General features: G+C 42.9%; 1 protein-coding gene across 1 annotated transcript in view; it reads left to right on the top strand.

Moving 5' to 3' along the window:
* Window positions 1-7,164: 7,164 nt before the first annotated feature.
* The window catches only part of ABHD6 (abhydrolase domain containing 6, acylglycerol lipase), a 62,925-nt gene continuing 59,302 nt past the window's right edge, over window positions 7,165-10,787 (top strand). The window contains exon 1 of the mRNA XM_073592224.1: window positions 7,165-7,314. The gene's annotated coding sequence lies outside the window, so the exon portion shown is untranslated. The remainder of the gene's footprint in view (window positions 7,315-10,787) is intronic.

Raw genomic sequence — 10,787 nt, 5'->3', positions numbered from 1 at the left:
TGAATTACAGAAATAAGAAGGACACATATGATAAAGGCAAACAATTATTGACTAAAATGCTAAGTGCATAGAATTAAATATATATTGGTGAATACCACAAACAAAATGTGTGTATTGAAACAAACCTTGTCTAAATGGGAAGTGTACATATCAAAATATGAAAATAAATGTTGATTCAATATAATTTAATTTAATTTTAGAACTGGATAGAAACAGAGCTACCATGAAACATGATGTCCACATAGAAGCATGCATAAGGGTAGGAATATGGACCGATATATACACTAAATGCGTTAAAACGCATAGGGAGTGCATAAGGCTGCATGGGAATGCATGAAACATTGCATTAAAATTGCATAATAAACGGGAAAAAAATGCATGTAAAAATCACATGAGAAAAAAATTGCATGAAAAAAATTGCATGGAAAAAAAAAAAGATGGTCGCATGAAAAAAGTGATATGATGAAAAAGGTAGATGTCCACAGAAAGTATAATGAACAAGTCAAGATGTGTCCACTGCATTTATTAGGTAGGTGATGTGTACCCCAGTCAGGTGAGAGAAAGGCATAGCGGACAATCAATTATTTATTCATAAAAGTGACTTACATCCCACTCAAAGTTCATACCTTTGGGGATGCGAGTCTGCAGATGGAAGATCCAATATAACTCTCTACGACACAATGGGGCTTATTTACGAAAGGCAAATCCACTTTGCACTGCAAGTGCACTTGGAAGTGCAGTCGCTCTAAATCTAAGGGGTAGATCTGAAATGAGTGGAAGATCTGCTGATTTTATCATCCAATCATGTGCAAGCTAAAATGCTGTTTTTTTATTTTTCTTGCATGTCCCCCTCGGATCTACAGCGACTTTACTTCCAAGTGCACTTGCAGTGCAAAGTGGATTTTCCTTTAGTAAATAACCCCCAATGACCGATAAACATCGCCCCCTCTACTGGGTGCCCTGATCTTGTCTATAATTTGGACTATTTGGGTGAACATTTACTCAATATGCACAAACATTATTTTTAATGCTTGCCACAACAGAGACCAAGCCACAGGTTACCAAAAATCACACTCCAAAGCTTGTAGACACAATTCCTGAAAGCCAAAGTAACACCTCTCTGCTATTGTTATCTCTTCTACACAGTTTTTCTTGTTTTACTGGTCCTAACTTGGCTTTGCATATAGTAATGCTGCAGAGTGCCCCTTTACTCATTTTCTAAGCGACAGGCGATGACTCATTTAACTTTATTCCCCACAATGCCCCAGGCTCCCATTACTACCTGGACACGCATTGGAGACATAAATTCCATCTTCTCCCCCATTTGGTGCTCAGAGAGACCTTGGCAGAGGGGACTGCAGTGTCAGTGACCAAGTCTTTTAATTGGTTTTTAATTGGTTTGTTCAGGCCAACGAAAGAAGGCACACCAGCATTCAGTTTCTTCTTAAAGTGGTTCTAAAGCCTTAATTTATTTTTACCTTATTGCACGCTTTGCACTAAGGTAAAAAACTTTGTGTGTCCAGGATCTCCCCTATCTCTAACCAGAACTTTGTCTGAGAACAGCAGCTCTCTACACTCTTTCTCTCCTCATTGGCCATGGAGGCAGTACTGGAAGCCATTGGCTCCACCTGTTGTCAATTACAGCAGCTTCCTATGGGGGCACTTGCCAAAGAGGAGGAGTCAGGAGTGCCAGCGGAGGACCCTGAAAAAGGAGGAGGATTGGGGCAAAACCATTGCACAGAGCAGGTGATTATAACAACATGTTTATTGTTTTATTTTTTTTAAGTAGGTATAGAGTCACTTTAAGCCCCAGTCACACTGTGGTGAACACCATGTCAGCACACTTTGAAGTACTGCCCTTCCAGTGGGGTTGCATTGCCTTCAGTCACCTGAACCTCTGTGTAGGCAGGTGCCAGCATTCTCCCCCCCTGTAGGTGGCACTGTGCCAATGCTACAGGATAAGAGGAGTCTAATAAAAGGAATTGCCCCCTTATGGACTTTGTCAGCCTCTCAGGGAAGGTAGGTGTCTGATTTGATATCAAATCTCCATGAGAGTGCAGGCGGCCATCTTAACGGGGGAGGCTATGTCATTTGGGCATTTTTTAAGGGAGTGGCAGGTTAGGGAAAGAAACCCACTGGTTAGGGACGGTGCTTAGTGCAGGAAAAGGTTCCTGGTGAGTAGAGCTAGAGCAGGAGACAGTGGGGTTGATTTGCTAAATCTGGAGAGTGTAAAATCTGGTGCAGCTCTGCATAGAAACCGATCATCTTCCAGGTTTTTTTGTAAAATCTTCAGTTAGAAGCTGATTGGCTACCATGAACATCTGCACTAGATTTTGCACTCTCCAGTTTTAGTAATTCAACACCAGTGTCCAGTGTTGGAGAGCATATTGAGGATTCCTCCTAGTGAGCCAGTACAGTTAAAGGTGTACAAGGTATGGCCACCCCTCCAGCAGAGGCAATCCTCCGGTAACAGTACAGTGAATTACACTATGGAGAGCCATGTTGAAACTGTTCTTTTCACCAGTGTACCATAATGATATTTACTATAAATGCCTACAATGCTAAAGGCTGTGTCTGTGTGTGGTTCTTCCCTAGCAGGCCAGGTACCTGATCGAGTCTCTGCCTTCATCTAAGCAACAGGTGAGGCTATTTAAGGGCTTGGGGTGTGTTGGCTCCCCACCTACTGAGGAAGCTCAATCACGTATAGGTGGAGCTGAGCCTGTAACACCATCCCATGGCCATCTTTGTTATGTGCTGAGCCATGACCATTCCAAATATTGAGGGCCCTGCTGTTTTTATATCTTGTAACTTTTTATAGTCATTTTGGGCATAAAATAACAGTTATAAATAGAGAGCACTATTGTTCTGCTTTTTTGTTTTATGATACCCATATTTTATGATGCCTGAGCATACTGGATAGGGGAGATTGCTTTGAATCTGGACCCAGTAGAGGATCATTGAAGGAGGTTTCCCATTGACTACAGATGATACATTTATCTGGGAAGTGTGATGAGTGAATTATGAGGTCTAAGAAGGAGGTTTTTTTTTACATGTTTGGTAGAGGCATGTACGGCATGAGATAAAGGTAGAAGATATTGTCACAAATTACACAATGGTGTTTATAGTTTTGTTACAGCTATTAAGGACTGATCTTGAGATATTCTGTTCATTATACAGTGGGTATAGAAAAGAATCACCCCCCTTTAACCCCTTTGGCGACGGCACCTCCTGGCACTTTAAGGGGTTTCAGCGGCCAGGAGGTGGGTGGGGTTTATAATCATGTGATCGCCATGCTTGGCTGTCACATCTGTCACATGATCTACTTACGACCGGGTGTTTTCTGTTAGCCCCTGGTAACTGCTGCGCATATAAACATTATAAGTGCAATAACAAAATATTCCACTTGTGACTTGATTCTTTAATTGATCAAAATTGCTGATAAACTGTGCAATCCAATTTAATGTGCTTCAATCACCGCTGTGACACCTCACACGTGCTATCCCCTATTGGGTATAGGCTCACCTCAGAGAGTGTGACCCCTCATCTATGTTGAGTGAAAGAACACCTGTGAGCCACTCCAGGCTCGATGAGATGGATTAAGGTCAGCTGGTTCCTGCAATCTTCCAGCAACCAATCTCCCCATCAATGGGCAGCATCAAAATACATGTGGGTGTAAAAGGACACCAATAGTGCTTATATCGTTTAAAAGCTTGGGATTTTTATTAAAAGAGAACAGAGTACTCATTTGTTGCTGGTGCTTCCAGCGCACCAGACTACAATAAACATTGGTGTTTAAAAAAGTCCTGCAGAGCCGCACAACCACTATATTCCCAACCGGCCTCTTACTCCTTGTAATGGGCCGGGTGCCTTCACCATCCTCACCCCTCTCCTACGCGTGTTGACACAGGGTCACGTCTTCCTCAGGGGGGGTCAGGAACACACTCAAAATAACTCTCTTTTCTGATATGCACAGAAACGCCCTGTTCTTTGGCAGACATGCGGTTGTGCCAATAATACTTTGTCTCCTCACCCCCTCTGGTGCCACAATTGGCACCTTTCGGGGGTGGAGTGGGAACAGGATACCTGTCTTTGACAGGTATCCTGTTCCCACTTCCAGGAGTCCACACCGTGGCCCATGACGTCACCGCAGGGCTCCCTCCTCCTCCCCCTGTCGCCAGTAGGAGAGAGGAGCGGGGCCTCGTGCATGCGCAGTAGGGGCCCCGGCGTGAAGCCGTAAGGCTACACTGCCGGGTTCCCTTACCTGCAATGGCGGCGACAGCACCGCCATTGAAACCACTGCCATGGAAACATCAGCTGCGGAAACATCATTGCAGGACTCCAGGACAGGTAAGTGTCCTATTATTAAAAGCCAGCAGCTGCAGTATGTGCAGCTGCTGGCTTTTAATTTTTTGGGCGGACCTCCGCTTTAAAGTATAACTAAAGGCAAAACTTTTTTTTTTTGATTTTGGATAGAGTGGAGATGGATTAGAACACCTGTCAATTTTTATTGCAGTCTGTGCCCCCATGAGGGAAATTCACCCTCTCTATTTGTCCTGTTTAACATTATCATTGAAAGTGAAAATAAAAAAAAAATCCCACATTTTGGGTTGTCCCCAGAAAAGTAAAAGAGTGGGAATCTTCCAATGGGGACACTAGTTCTGGTGACCTGGGGGTCCCCATGGAATTCCCTTCATTTGCAGGGATTCCCTCCCACTTCCTGTTTGGCTATAGGACAGGAAGTGAAAGGAAGTCTCCACAATGGGACGCAGATGGCGAAAATAAATCTGATAGGGGTTATAACCCTCCCTTGCGCCATCCAAAATGGAAAAAAAAACGTTTTGCCTATAGTTCTACTTTAGTGGCATTCCTCAAATCTACTAACACGGATGTTTTTACACACACCAAATGTATGGTGCCACAGCACCATGCATTTCAGTGCAGTGGCAATTTGGAAAAGTGTCAGAGACTTCCTTTCCGCGTTTCTTGTGCATAGGGCGTGTTCAAAGGTGAGTCTAAAAATTTTAGATGAACCCTTTGCACACTGCTATACCCTTTCTAGCAAACTTTGCAATAAAAAGAGGGATATTTAGTTCACAGTTTGCAAAGGTGAGTCTGGACGCACGCATCTTTTGTGCGTTCTCACATGTTTGTAAGTGGCCTGTTTAGGTTTTTCCATTAATTTCTATAGGCTGCAAAATGCGCAGGAACATGCAAAAAGTACTGCAAGTGCAATTTTTTAAAATCATACTGCACCAAACCGCTGCAAATGCACACTCATTTGCCAGGTGCATGGGGGTTCCATTATGAATTAATGGCACCCATGCATGTTTACAGAAGGCAGCACATTTCCACACAGTGCAGGAAAATGCGTGAACTCAAGTGCTACAAATAGTGTGAAAGAACCCTTAGGCCCCTTTCACACGATCGGACCGTTCAGGTCCGCCTGTCAGTTTTGACGGCGGACCTGAACGGGCGATCCATGTTAGCCTATGGAGCGTCGGATGTCAGCGGAGACATGTCCGCTGACATCCGACCCCGTCCGATCCGCTAAAAGCAGACGTATGGCTCTACGTCCAGATCCGTCGCTGGCGGATCGGATCGGGTGAGATCTGACGAAAACGGACACGCTGTCCGTTTTCGTCCGATCCCTCCATAGGCGGCAGCGGCGCCTGACAAGCCCCTCCCCGCTCAGTGAGCAGAGAGAGACCTGTCATCCGCCGGCTCAGCGGAGATCAACGGACTGATCTCCCGCTGAGCCGGCGGACCGAGGCGGGCTCCGTAGAAACGGAGCCCGCCTCGTGTGAAAGGGGCCTTAGTCTAAGTTCATATCTTTGCGACTGGCGAACGCATGCAATTTTGCACAAGTTCCCGACCTGCAAAAAAAAACGCACTGTGCTTTAGCAAACTTGCCATTAATTTGGTGCTATTTAAAAAACGGTTGGGGGGGATTTTTTCACCGTGTTTCCTGCTGGTAGGGCAGCATATTGAAATTAATGGGCTGCTCTACCCGTGACATGCGCAAGTAAATGCGCATGCACATATGTGATACTGTCTGTATCATCATTAGGGGAAGTCACCCTCATTTCCTGTCCATGTGACACTCTGTGAGTCAGGGTGTCACCAATACAGAATGTGAGGAATTGGGGACACAGACAACAATAAAAAAAAACGAGTTTTAACCTTTCATTGCTGTGATTTTTTTTTTTTTTTTTGGTCATATATCACCAAGTAATCACCACAAAGCATATTTAATATTTATTGTATTTAATTTTATAAATATATATACTGTATACTGTACATATTATTGTATCTGTATGTATACGTTTTTATATACACACAGATACAACAATATGTACAGTATACATTATATATTATTTTAATATAAAGTAAAATATAATAAAATACATAATAAATATGGTTTGTGGTGATATATGACAAAATAAATCACAGCAATGAAGGGTTCGAACTATTTGTTTTTATTTATTGTTGTCTGTTTATATATATATATATATATATATATATATATATATATAGATAGAGGGGTACTAAAGATTCTGACCCTGACTGAGACTGAATGTGATAACTTTATCCCATTGTGATATCCCTGTTATAACTGGGATAACTTTAGAAAAAGGGGAAAATATATATATATCGATATATATCTATATATAGATATATATCGATATATATCTATATATATCTATATATACATGCCTCCCAACATTTTGAGATGGGAATGAGGCACACCTATCAGTAAAAGTTTGCAGGCAAAGGACACACCCCTTGCCACGCCCCCTTAAAGGAGAATTGTTAAAAAAAAACAAGATAGGTTAAACACACAAGTGCTTTTTTTTTTTACTAATACTATTTCTTTATATTGGCTTTTGAAATTTACAAATGCAGCAATTTAGAGATCAGATGAAAGGTTTAGCGCTGGAAACACTTTTTGTTAGATAAAAAGTGAATTTTATATACATCTATATAGATCAGACCCTAAATGAGGGTTAAATGAGGAGGAATGAGGGACAGAGGGACATTGCTCGAAATCAGGGACAGTTGGAAGCTATGCATAGATAGTACATACATATTTTGTACACCGTGACTGCCCACACAGCGCCACATGTATACACTGACTGCTTAGCTGTTGCCGTTCCCTCACTGCCATCTAGCGGCGACATGCGGTAATTTCAGTCGGCACACTGCTGCACTTTGCTCCATTGCCTTTAAAGGAGAGTGCGGCAGTTCCGGGTGTGCTCCCGCAGTGAGATCCCGGGACCGAGCGGAGGATCCCCCCGGAGCCAGGGGCCGGGATAGGTGAGCCCTCCTGACCCTTCTCCCCCCCTCCCTTTCCCCTGTGTGAGATCAGAGCCGGCCGCTGAAGCCGGATCCCCTTCATCACCATCTGTTACATTGTATCCTCTTCATGATCATTGTTGTGTCACTTTGTATGACAGTCAGTGTGTTGTGTCATCATGTCCCTGTCATCACCCCACAGACAATGTCATCAGAGAGGAGGGATGGAGGAGCCGGTAATTCACTTGTGTCATCTTCACATATTGTGATGATTGGTGTCACATTGTACAGGATGGTGTCACTGTCCTCCCCCCATATGTAATCATTGTCACTTAGAAATGTCACCCCATCATCACTGTCACCGGTACAGTCTGGTCTGTGACCTGACCCTACACACAGGGTGACAACGTGACCCATCAGCCCTCCACACATTTATTATTCCAACACAATAGTATACCCGGGGGGCAGAGTCATATTTTTTATTATTATTATTATCACTTGCTATAGCACTATTGTTATTACTATTATAATTATTGTTGATAATAGTAATAACAATAATAACTATAATAATACAAATAAAAATAATAATATTACATTGACTTACAGTTGTCTGATGTGCTGCTCATGTTCTGATAGCGAGGTTTACTATTGGAATTCATTCGCAGTCAATACGGAGGATAGCTCAGTTCTATACAAATCATAGGATGGCACAGCTGGTTTGTCCTTGCACCCAGTCCCCGGTTCAAATCCTGGCTAGGACCCCCTCTGTGTGGAGTTTGCATGTTCCCCCTGTGCTTGCATGGGTTTCCTCATAGAATCATAGGAAAAGCTGGTAGATTAAGGGTCACTATATACATTACAATCTGACCGTACAATCAAGATTTGCCCAAACTATGTAATATAAGGGCCTTCTTAAACTATCCTATCAGACAGGCCCTTGCACTACATACACTATATTTTCAAAAGTATCGGGACACCTGCCTTTAATGCACATGAACTTTAATGGCATCCCAGTCTTAGTCCGTAGGGTTCAAAATTGAGTTGGCCCACCCTTTGCAACTATAACAGCTTCAACTCTTCTGGGAAGGCTGTCCACAAGGTTTAGGAGTGTGTCTATGGGAATGTTTGACCATTCTTCTAGAAGCGCATTTGTGAGGTCAGGCACTGATGTTGGACGAGAAGGCCTGGCTCACAGTCTCCGCTCTAAATCTTTCCAAAGGTGTTCTATCGGGTTAAGGTCAGTCAAGTTCCTTCACCCCAAACTCGCTCATCCATGTCTTTATGGACTTTGCTTTGTGCACTGGTTCAAATCATTTGGTGGAGGGGAGATTATGGTGTTGGGTTGTTTTTCAGGGGTTGGGCTTGGCCCCTTAGTTCCGGTGAAGGGAACTCTTAAGGTGTCAGCATACAGTTGTGCTCATAAGTTTAAATACCCTGGCTCAATTTATGATTTCTTGGCCATTTTTCAGAGAATATGAATGATAACATAAAAACTTTTCTTTCACTCATGGTTAGTGTTTGGCTGAAGCCATTTATTATCAATCAACAGTGTTTACTCTTTTTAAATCATAATGAGAACAGAAACTACCCAAATGACCCTGATCAAAAGTTTACATACCCCAGTACTTAATACCGTGTATTGCCCCCTTTAACATCAATGACAGCTTAAGTCTTTTGTGGTATTTGTGGATGAGGCTCTTTATCTTCTCAGATGGTAAAGCTGCCCATTCCTCTGGGCAAAAAGCCTCCAGTTCGTGTAAATTCTTGGGCTGTCTTGTATAAACTGCACGTTTTGAGATCTCCCCAGAGTGGCTCAATGATATTGAGGTCAGAAGACTGAGATGGCCACTCCAGAACCTTCCCTTCTTTCTGCTGTAGCCAATGGCAGGTCGACTTGGCCTTGTGTTTTGGATCCTTGTCATGTTGGAATGTCCAAGTACGTCCCATGCGCAGCTTCCTGGCTGATGAATGCAAATGTTCCTCCAGTATTTTTTGATAACATACTGCATTCATCTTGCCATCAATTTTGACCAAATTTCCTGTGCCTTTTGTAGCTCACACATCCCCAAAACATCAGCGATCCACCTCCGTTTTTCACAGTAGGAATGGTGTACCTTTTCATCATAGGCCTTGTTGACTCCTCTCCAAATTAAGCGTTTATGGTTGTGGCCAAAAAGCTCAATTTTGGTCTCATCACTCCAAATTACTTTGTGCCAGAAGGTTTGAGGCTTGTCTCTGTGCTGTTTGGCGTATTGTAAGCGGATACTTTGTGGCATTTGCATAGTAATGGCTTTCTTCTGGCAACTCGACCATGCAGCCCATCTTTCTTCAAGTGCCTCCCTATTGTGCATCTTGAAACGGCCACACCACATGTTTTCAGAGAGTCCTGTATTTCACCTGAAGTTATTTGTGGGTTTTTCTTTGCATCCCAAACAATTTTCCTGGCAGTTGTGGCTGAAATTTTAGTTGCTCTACCTGACCATGGTTTGGTTTCAACAGAACCCCTCATTTTACACTTCTTAATTAGACTTTGAACACTGCTGATTGGCATTCTCAATTCCTTGGATATCTTTTTATATCCCTTTCCTGTTTTATACAGTTCAACTACCTTTTCCCACAGATCCTTTGACAATTCTTTGGTTCCCCATGACTCAGAATCCAGAAATGTCAGTGGAGCACTGGATGAAAGATGCAAGGGTCTGTCAGGAGTCCAGAAACTTATTGACCTTTTACACACACACACACACACACACACACACAAATTACAAAAGCAAACAGATCACAGGTGAGGATGATTACCTTTACTAGCCATTCAAACCCCTTTGTGTCAATTTGTGTGCATGTTATCAGGCCAAAATCATCAGGGTATGTAAACTTTTGATCTGAGTCATTTGGGTAGTTTCTGTTCTCATTATGATTGATAATAAATGGCTTCAGCCATGAGTGAAAGAAATGTTTTTGTATTATCATTTATATTCGCTGAAAAATGGCCAAGAAATCATAAATTCTGCCAGGGTATGTAAACTTATGAGCACAACTGTACCAAGACATTTTGGACAATTTCATGCTCCCAACTTTGTGGGAACAGTTTGGGGATGACCCCTTCCTGTTCCAACATGACTGCACACCAGTGCACAAAGAAAGGTCCATAAAGACATGGATGAGCGAGTTTGGGGTGGAGGAACTTGACTGGCCTGCACAAAGTCCTGACCTAAACCCAATAGAACACCTTTTGGAGGAATTAGAGTGGAGACTGCAAGCCAGGCCTTCTCTTCCAATATCAGTGTCTGTCCTCACAAATGCACTTCTGGAAGAATGGTCAAACATTCCCATAGACACACTCCTAAACCTTGTGGACAGTCTTCCCAGAAGAGTTGAAGCCGTTATAGCTGCAAAGGGTGGGCCAACTTAATATTTAACCCTATGGACTAAGACTGGGATGCCATCAAAGTTCATGTGAGTGTAAAGGCAGGTGTCACAATATTTTTGACAAT

The sequence above is a fragment of the Aquarana catesbeiana genome, linkage group LG07, assembly GCF_042186555.1.
Source record: "Aquarana catesbeiana isolate 2022-GZ linkage group LG07, ASM4218655v1, whole genome shotgun sequence".
In the NCBI taxonomy this organism is placed as follows: Eukaryota; Metazoa; Chordata; class Amphibia; order Anura; family Ranidae; genus Aquarana; species Aquarana catesbeiana.
Note: the sequence above shows the minus strand (reverse complement) of the source record. Positions and strands in the feature narration are given on the sequence as shown.